We start from the raw sequence: 10,678 nt of genomic DNA on the forward strand, positions 1-10,678 counted from the left end.
GTTCTGTCAGAATGCCGTTGTTCCACCCGAATGGGAGTGCGAGGCCATGGGTTCCATGGTGTGGGTAAAGTGCGCTACCTCTGCAGAGAGTATTAATCTATCGATAGCCGCGCCCACGGATAAGGGCCCAATTCGTAAGTAAGTCACACCATGGATCAATTTTCATAAATAAATCTTGCACACTAAGTTATTTGCATTGCACTGTTTGAACCATGATGATGTTAGTGGGACTGACTGTTGTGGTATCACTTGTGAACCGGGAGTGATCACTGTTTGGTTATGAGGTAACCGTTGAGCCAAGTATGGTTATGTTCATGATCTGTCGTGATGACTGTTCAATTGTGAGGCAACCTGTTAGTGACTCAATGCACAAGTTTGGCTTCACTGCATGAGTAGCACGTTGATGTTTGCATTGAACTTGCTTAAATGCCATGATATTGTTTGTCATTATGGTTTTGTTTGCTATGAGCTTGTGAGTACATTCAATGTACTGACCTGGCGTGTTATGCCAGCTTTCAGGAAAGTCTAACTGGATCGGAGTGATGCCATGTCTAGACCATGTCTACATCGGTGTCCCTGTGCTATGGAGTCCCGCTACGTCGTTGTTCCGCTGTCGTGTAGATGCCGTGCTTGAGGCCCCATTATGTTCACTAAATAATATACATATTGTTCAGCCGCACCAAGTGTGCCGCTTGGCCTCGCTACTTGATGTAATGTCACACTATGCTTCCGCTAGTTTCAATAAAGTGGTGATTTCTGTACCAAGATGTTGTGTATTGCCAGAAGACATGAGCTCTGGGTTGGCAATGCAAGGTAGACCAGTCGCTCTAAGCCGGGGTGCCACACATGATTTATCCCGTGACCTCAAGAATGAAAGTAACTACTCACAAATGATAATCATGCTCAAGATCAGAGGGGTATTAAATAGCATAATGGATCTGAACATATAATCTTCCACCAAATAAACCATATAGTAATCAACTACAAGATGTAATCAACACTACTAGTCACCCACAAGCACCAATCTAAAGTTTCGGTACAAAGATTGAACACAAGAGATGAACTAGGTTTTGAGAGGAGTTGGTGTTGTTGAAGATGTTGATGAAGATAGCCCTCCCCAAGACGGGGAGTTGTTGGTGATGATGATGATGATGATGATTTCCCCCTCCGGGAGGGAATTTCCCCCGGCAGAATCGCTCCACCAGAGGGCAAAAGTGCTCCTTCCCAAGTTCCGCCTCGAGATGGCGGCCCTTTGTCCCGAAAGTCCTCTCCTCATTTTGTCTAGATCAAAATGACTTATATACCAGAAGAGGGGCACCGGAGGTGGGCCGAGGAGGGCAGTACCCACCAGGGTGCGCCTGGGCCTCCTGGCGCGCCCAGGTGGGTTGTGCCCACCTGGTGGCCCCCCTCTTGTACTTATTTGCTCCAACATTCATTAAATATTCCATAAAAAATCCTCGGGAAGTTTCAGCTCATTTGGAGTTGTGCAGAATAGGTACCTTGACATAGCTTTTTCAGGTCCAGATTTCCAGCTGCCAGAGTTCTCCCCCTTTGTGCATACCTTGCATATTATGAGAGAAAAGGCATTAGAATTACTCCAAAAAGCATTATTATACAATAAAACAACATAAATAACAGTAGTAAAACATGATGCAAAATGGACGTATCAACTCCCCCAAACTTAGACCTCTCTTGTCCTCAAGAGAAAACCGTAATCGAAAAACATGTCCACATGCTTAGAGAGAGAGGTGTCGATAAAAAAATACGAACATATCAGCATCATGTGACTTATTATAACAGCAACAAACTTCAACATAAAACTTTTATCACAGAACTTTTATCATAGACTTCTCATGAACAAGTGACAATTCATCACAACATCAAAGTATAAAGCATAAACTCTATTGGAAACCAACAAACTATGTTCTCAATCAACTTTGCAACTACAATTCATCATCTTTTCAGGAAGGGTTGCGTATCGGAGCCTTTAGGCAAGTCCACATACTCAACCATCATTTAGTCTTCTATGATTGCTAACACTCACCGCGTACACATGAGCAAAATGTTTCAACCGGACACATAGAAAGATAGGGGCTTATAGTTTTGCCTCCCAACGCACTCACCTCAAGGGTGATGTCAACAATAATAACTCATGCTACCCATATTCAACTGGATATATGTGCCAAGATCTTTTCTCACCACATGATGCTTGCCAAAGGACAAAATAAAAGGAATAGAGAGAAAAACTTTGACTCTTGCATGAAAGTAAATACGTGAAAGTAAAAGATAGACCCTTCACAGAGGGAAGTAGAGGTTGCCATGCGCTTTTTGTTTTTATGCTCAACCCCTTAGTGCAAGAGAACGTCACGTTATATTGCCCCTTGTGATGGCAACCTTTATTATGCAGTCTGTCGCTTTTATTCTTCACCATCACAAGTTCGTACAACGCTCAATTTTCCCTTACATCTAAATGATCTCACACTTTTAGAAGCAATTTGTATTGCCCTTTTTGCACCGATGACAACTTACTTGAAGGATCTTACTCAATCCATAGGTAGATATGGTTGACTCTCAAACAAGATTTGGGTTTAAGGGTTTTGGATGCACAAAGTAGTATCTCTACTTAGTGCGGAGTTTTTGGCTAGCAAAGATAGGGGCAAGCACCGCATGTTGAAGGATCTATGACAATATAACTTCTGTGTGAATATGAAAAAACACAAATCATTATTTGTCTTCCTTGTCCAACATCAAAAATTTTGGCATATAATATTTTGATGGGTGCTCACAATCACAAAAGATTTCCAGGATAGTGTATTCGTATGTGAATCTTCTCTTCCCTTATTAATTCTTTCATGAGTTACATCATTGTCCAATGCTATGTTTGTTAATCTACAATAAAATTTTCTACTTATATTTTTCCTTGTGTAATGTCATCACCTACCATAAGATTAGCATATGATCTTTTTCATTTATTTCCTTTCTTTTTATTGAAACAAGAGAGTAAAGTAGGCAAAACTCAAACTAAACTTTATTATATATCTCGCACACGATTACAAAGATTGATCACTAAGCAAACTCTTGAAAAAAAAGGATCGAACTAAACTTTTATTCATCTAAAAGAAAAGATAGCCATGGATCGAACTAAGAAAGTAAAGGTAAAAGATAGTGGAGATGATACGATACTGGGGCACCTCCCCCAAGCTTGGCGAAAGCCAAGGGGAGTGCCCATACCTGATACTCAATTTTCTTTTGATGGTGAAGAAGGAGGTGGTGGTGATGAAGTAGAAGCAATCTTGTCCAATACATATCCGAGTGCATCTCTTAAGCTGTGAATCTCTCGAAGAACTTGATCAAGCAGCTCAGTGTTCTTCTCTACTTCAGCCATGATATGTTTATTTTCCGGACCCCAAGAGTTTGTCCCTGCATCACTTTCTCTTGGACGAGATATGTTCCAATTGGACGGTATATGCACACGAGGAGTGTTTTCGAACCCATAATTATGAATCAAATTGTGAAAAATGTTTTGATGTAACCTGTATAGAGGCCTCCTTGTAGGGAGTTCTTCCTGATCTATTGGGCCCTCTTGATCGTTTAAGGGACTCATGGCTTGATGGGGGTTAGGATGAGTGGAGATGCCAGCCAAAGTGCCTCTCTCAGAGGCTGAAGGGTGAATTCTGAACGAGTCCCCCTCATCTTCCGCCGTAACAATCTCTTCAAATCCCTCTCCCCTGGATTCTACCTGAAGCAACCAAGCTTCGCCTTCTTTAGTGTTGGAGGAGGGAGAAGACATGATGTCTGGCTCAACAGACCTGACAGAAAACAACAAGAAAAGAAAACATGAGATTTCTCCGCGATATGGAGGTTAACAGGTTCGGGAGGTATATAAAGATTTTTTTATCTTGGGGAACAAGCAGAACGGAAGAAAAACGGAGTCCGGAAAGTACCCGAGGTGGGCACAACCCACCTGGGCGCGCCTGGCGCCCTGGTGTATCGTGCCCACCAGGGTCACTTTCGTGGAAGTTTCTTATTTTCCTAATTTTCTAAATATTCCAAAACTGACAAAAATATTTTTGCGGATTTTTGGAGTCCGTTTACTTACCATATCATATGCCTTCCTTTTTTAATGATCCTCAGGTATTCCGGAAGGTTTCCTTTATGTGTTCTTCTGGTGTCAAAATTTGGATGATATTGCTTTCAACATTAATGGGCGTACCTGAGATATAGTGTTTTATTCATTGCCCATTGACAACCTTCGGGTTAGTACCTTCGGCAGTATTTATTTTGATGGCTCCGGATCGATAGACCTCCTCGATGACATAGGGTCCTTCCCATTTGGAGAGGAGTTTTCCTGCAAAGAATCTGAAACGAGAGTTGTACAAAAGAACATATTCACCAACTTTGAACTCGCGCTTTTGGATTATTTTGTCATGCCATCTTTTTACTTTTTCTTTGAATAACTTTGCATTTTCATAAGCCTGGGTTCTCCATTCATCTAATGAGCTAATATCAAATAACCTCTTCTCACCAGCAAGTTTGAAATCACAATTGAGTTTTTTAATTGTCCAATATGCTTTGTGTTCTAACTCAAGAGGGAAATGACAAGCTTTTTCATAAACCATTTTATATGGAGACATACCCATGGGATTTTTATAACCTGTTCTATAAGCCCAAAGTGCATTATCTAAATCCTTAGACCAATTCTTCCGGGACCTACGGACAGTCTTTTGTAAGATTAGTTTTATTTCTCTATTGCTAAGTTCAACTTGACCACTAGACTGAGGATGATAAGGTGATGGAATTCTATGGTTAACATCATACTTAGCAAGCATTTTACGGGAAGTGCCATGAATAAAGTGTGAACCACCATCAGTCATTAAATATCTAGGGACTCCAAACCTTGGGAAAATAACTTCCTTAAGAATTTTAGTAGAGGTGTTGTCATCAGCACTACTGGTTGGAATAGCTTCTACCCACTTAGTAACATAATCAACAGCAACCAAAATATGTGTATACCCATTAGAGGAAGGAAAAGGTCCCATGAAATCAAATCCCCAAACATCAAATGGTTCAACAGCAAGTGAATAATTCATAGGCATTTTTTGACGCTTACTGATATTACCTATTCTTTGACATTCATCACAAGACGAGACAAACATACGGGAATCTTTGAAGAGAGTAAGCCAATAAAAACCAGATTGCAATACCTTATGAGCGGTTCTCTCTCCCGCGTGATGTCCTCCATAAGCTTCAGAGTGACATTTCCATAGGATTTGTTCCTGTTCATTCTCAGGTACACAACGTCTAATAATACCATCTACTCCTTTATAAAGATGTATATCATCCAAAAGTATGTCTTAAATCATAGAAGAATTTTTTCTTTTGTTGGTATCTGAAGCTAGGTGGTATGTATTTAGCAACAATATAATTAGCATAGTCAGCATGCCAAGGTGTACTATTAGAAACATTTATTGCAGCTGATTGTTCATCAGGAAAGCTATCACTAATAGGTTGTGGGTCATCACGAATATTTTCAAGCCTAGACAAGTTATCAGCTACGGGGTTCTCTGCTCCTTTCCTATCAATGATATGCAAATCAAATTCTTGTAGCAGAAGAACCCACCTAACGAGTCTAGGTTTAGCATCTTTCTTTTCCATAAGATATTTTATAGCAGCATGATCGGTGTGAACAGTCACTTTAGAATCAACAATGTAAGTTCTGAATTTATCACAAGCAAACACCACTGCTAAGAATTCTTTTTCAGTAGTAGCATAATTTCGTTGGGCACTGTCTAGAGTTTTACTGGCATAATGAATAATATTCAGTTTCTTATCAACTCTTTGTCCTAGAATAGCACCAACATCATAATCACTAGCATCACACATAATCTCAAAAGGCAAGTTCCAATCAAGTGGCTGAACAATAGGTGCAGTAATTAAGGTTTTTTTAGTGTTTCAAAAGCTTCCAAACAATCATCATCAAACACAAAGGGGATATCCTTTTGCAAAATATTTGTAAGAGGCCTAGAAATTTTAGAAAAGTCTTTGATAAACCTCCTATAGAAACCAGCATGACCAAGGAAACTACGAATACCTTTGATATCTTTAGGACATGGCATTTTCTCAATTGCATCAACCTTGGCCTAGTCCACTTCAATGCCTCTTTCAGAAATTTTATGGCCCAAAATAATACCTTTGTTAACCATAAAGTGACACTTCTCCCATTTCAAGACAAGACTTGTTTGTTCAGATCTCTGCAAAACTCGATCAAGATTGCTCAAACAATAATCAAAAGACTTCCCATAAACAGAAAAGTCATCCATGAAAACCTCAACAATCTTTTCACAAAAATCAGAGAATATAGCAGTCATACATCTTTGAAAGGTAGCAGGTGCATTACAAAAACCAAAAGGCATATGTCTATAAGCATAAGTTCCAAATGGACAAGTAAAAGTGGTCTTTTCTTGATCAGGTTGTGAAACAAGTATTTGTGAAAAACCAGAATATCCATCAAGAAAGCAAAAATGTGTGTGCTTAGATAATCTTTCTAACATTTGGTCGATAAAAGGCAGAGGGTAATGATCTTTTCTAGTTGCTTTGTTTAATTTTCTATAATCAATTACCATTCTATAGCCTGTGACAATTCTTTGTCGAATAAGCTCATTCTTATCATTAGAAATAACAGTAATACCTCCCTTCTTAGGGACACAATGAACAGGACTTGCCCATCTACTATCAGCTATAGGATAGATTATACCTGCTTCCAGAAGTTTCAATATTTCCGTTCTTACCACTTCTTTCATCTTCGGATTTAACCGACGTTGATGATCAACAACGGGTTTAGCATCAGGTTCCATATTAATCTTGTGTTGACATAAAGTGAGACTAATGCCCTTAAGATCATCAAGAGTATATCCAATAGAAGCCCTATGCTTCCTTAGAACTTTCAATAATATTTCTTCTTCATGTTCTGAAAGGTTAGCACTAATAATAATAGGATATATCTTTTTCTCATCAAGATAAGCATATTTCAAAGTGTCTGGCAATTGTTTTAATTCAAACACGGGATCACCTTTAGGTGGAGGAGGACCTCCTAGAGTTTCAATAGGCAAATTGTGTTTAAGCAGAGGTTTTTGTTCGAAAAAGATTCTATCTATTTCATTTCTTTCATGCATATGAAAATCATTTTGATGGTCTAGCAAATATTGCTCCAAAGGATCAGTAGGAGGTACAACCATAGAAGCAAGACTAATAATTTCATCCTTACTAGGAAAATCTTTCTTATGAGGTTGTCTACTAAACTTGGAGAAATTAAATTCATGAGATTCATCACCAAAACTAACACCGACAGTTTCTTTCTTACAATCTATCTTAGCATTGACGGTGTTAAAGAAAGGTCTACCAAAGATAATGGGACAAAAGTCATCTTGTGGGGAACTAAGAACAAGAAAATCAGTAGGATATTTTATTTTCCCACGCAAGACTTCAACATCTCTAAGAATCCCAATTGGTGATATAGTATCTCTATTGGCAAGTTTAATACTGACATCTATGTCTTCTATTTCAGCAGGTGCCATTTCATTCTTAATTTCTTCATATAATGAAAAAGGAATAGCACTCACACTAGCACCTAGGTCACATAACCCATGATAACAGTGATCTCCTATCTTAACTGAGACAATAGGCATGCCAACGACTGGTCTATGTTTATCCTTTTCTTCAGGTTTCGCAATTCTAGAAGCTTCATCACAGAAGTAAATAACATGCCCATCAATATTATCGACTAAGAGATCTTTAATCATAGCAACACTAGGCTCAACTCTGATTTGTTCAGTTTGGGTGTTCTAACATAACTTTTGTTAACCATAGTTGAAGCTTTAGCATGTTCCTTCATCCTAACAGGGGGAGGTGGTTTTTCAATATAAGCAGTGGGAATAACTGGATCAACATTGTAAATAATAGTATCTTCTTTGGATTTTACCAGTTCTTTAATTTCTTCTTTAATAGATGGGTGATATTTAAACCACTTCTCCTTAGGGAGATCAACATGAGTAGCAAAAGATTCACAAAAGGAAGCTATTATCTCAGAGTCAAGTCCTATTTAGTGCTAAACTTTTGAAAAGCATCGGTATTCATAAAAGATTTAACACAATCAAACTTATGTTCAATAGCTGACTCTTTACCTTTGTCAAGTTCCCAATCTTCAGAGTCGCGTTTATTCTAAAAGATCCCACCGGAATTCTATAGTATTCTTCATAAAAGAACCAGTATAAGAAGTATCAAGCATGAATTGATCATTGCGAGAAAGCCAAGCATAAAAGTTATGAATAATAATTTCTCTTGAGAGCTCATGATTAGGGCATGAATATAACATTGACTTAAGCCTCCCCCAAGCTAGAGCAGTACTTTCTCCTTCACGAGGCCAAAAATTATATATATAATTCCGATCACGATGAACTAGATGCATAGGATAATTTTTTTGATGAAATTCCATTTTCAACCGATTCCAGTTCCAAGATCCAATATCATCGCATAGCCTATACCATGTCAATGCTTTTCCCTTCAAAGATAAAGGGAAAACCTTCTTCTTAGCTTCATCTCTGGGTAAACCTGCAAGCTTAAACAATCCACAAATTTCATCCACATATAATAACTGCATATCAGGATGTTCGGTTCCATCTCCTGCATAAGGATTAGCTAGCAGTTGTTCTAACATACCCGAAGGAATTTCATATTCAATATTTTCAGTAGGTGCAGTAGGTTGCGGGGTAACTAATTGTGGTTCCAGTGAGGTGAAGATACCCCGAACAAACCCCTCAAAGGATTGTTTTCCATAGTAGCAAGTTACAATAAATTTCAGCACATAGTAATAAAGTTTCCTTACCAATTTCCAATTACCAAGAGCGCTTCACTCCCCGGCAACGGCGCCAGAAAATAGACTTGATGACCCACAAGTATAAGGGGTCAATTGTAGCCTTTTAGATAAGTAAGAGTGTCGAACCCAACGAGGAGCAGAAGGAAATGACAAGTGGTTTTCAGCAAGGTAATGTCTGTAAGTGCTAAAATTGTAAGTAGTGGAGTAGTTTGATAGCAAGATAATTTGTAACGAGCAAGTAACAATAGTAGTAACAAAAGTGCAACAAGGTAGCCCAATCCTTTTGAGGCAGAGGACAGGCCAAAACGGTCTCTTATGATAAGCAAAGTGTTCTTGGGGGTACACGGGAATTTCATCTAGTCACTTTCATCATGTTGGCCTAATTTGTGTCCGCTACTTTGATAATTTGATATGTGGGTGGACTGGTGCTTAGGTGATGTTCTTACTTGAACAAACCTCCTACCTATGATTAACCCTCTCGCAAGCATCCGCAACTACGATAAAAGTATTAAGAATAAATTCTAACCATAGCATTAAACTTTTGGATCCAATCGGTCCCTTACAGAATAGCGCATAAACTGGAGTTTAAGCTTTTGTCACTCTCGCAACCCACCATCTAATAACTACTCCACAATGCAATCCCTTAGGCCCAAATATGGTGAAGTGTCATGTAGTCGACGTTCACATGACACCACTAAGGGAATCACAACATACATATCATCAAAATATCAAACACATATCAAGTTCACATGATTACTTGCAACATGATTTCTCCCGTGACCTCAAGAACGAAAGTAACTACTCAAAAATGATAATCATGCTCAAGATCAGAGGGGTAGTGAATAGCATAATGGATCTGAACATATAATCTTCCACCAAATAAACCAGATAGTAATCAACTACAAGATGTAATCAGCACTACTAGTCACCCACAAGCACCAATCTATAGCTCCGGTACAAAGACTGAACACAAGAGATGAACTAGGGTTCGGGAGGAGTTGGTGATGTTGAAGATGTTGATGAAGATAGCCCTCCTCAAGATGAGAGAGTTCTTGATGATGATGATGACGATGATTTCCCCCCTCTGGGAGGGAAGTTCCCCCGGCGGAATCGCTCCATCGGAGGGCAAAAGTGCTCCTGCCCAAGTTCCGCCTCGAGACGGCGGTGCTTCATCCCAAAAATCATCTCCTTATTTTTTTCTAGATTAAAATGACTTATATACCAGAAGAGGGGCACCAGAGGTGGGCCAAGGAGGGAAGCACCCACCAGGGCGTGCCTGGGCCTCCTGGCGCGCCTAGGTGGGTTATGCCCACCTGGTGGCTCCCCTCTGGTACTTATTTGCTCCAATATTCATTAAATATTCCATAAAAATCCTCGGGAAGTTTCAGCTCATTTGGAGTTGTGCAGAATAGGTAGCTTCACGTAGCTTTTTCAGGTCCAGATTTCCAGCTGCCAGAATTCTCCCCTTTTGTGCATATCTTGCATATTATGAGAGAAAAGGCATTAGAATTACTCCAAAAGGCATTATTATACAATAAAACAACATAAATAACAGTAGGAAAACATGATGCAAAATGGACGTATCAACCGTGCCCAATACTAACAGCATTGGGAAGGTAATGTTCTTAACCTCTGTGGCCAAGCCTCGATACAACAATGGTGGGGAGCTGACATTCGATGGAAAAATGGCATTTGGACGTTCGTGGTAGAGACTAAGGCACAACGAACTAGTGTGAACAGAGATAGGGGAATGATAGAGCAGAAACCATTGAAAGTAACCAGACGTTTCTATAGAGATTACCTGAT

The sequence above is a fragment of the Triticum dicoccoides genome, chromosome 6B, assembly GCF_002162155.2.
Source record: "Triticum dicoccoides isolate Atlit2015 ecotype Zavitan chromosome 6B, WEW_v2.0, whole genome shotgun sequence".
Lineage (NCBI taxonomy): Eukaryota > Viridiplantae > Streptophyta > Magnoliopsida > Poales > Poaceae > Triticum > Triticum dicoccoides.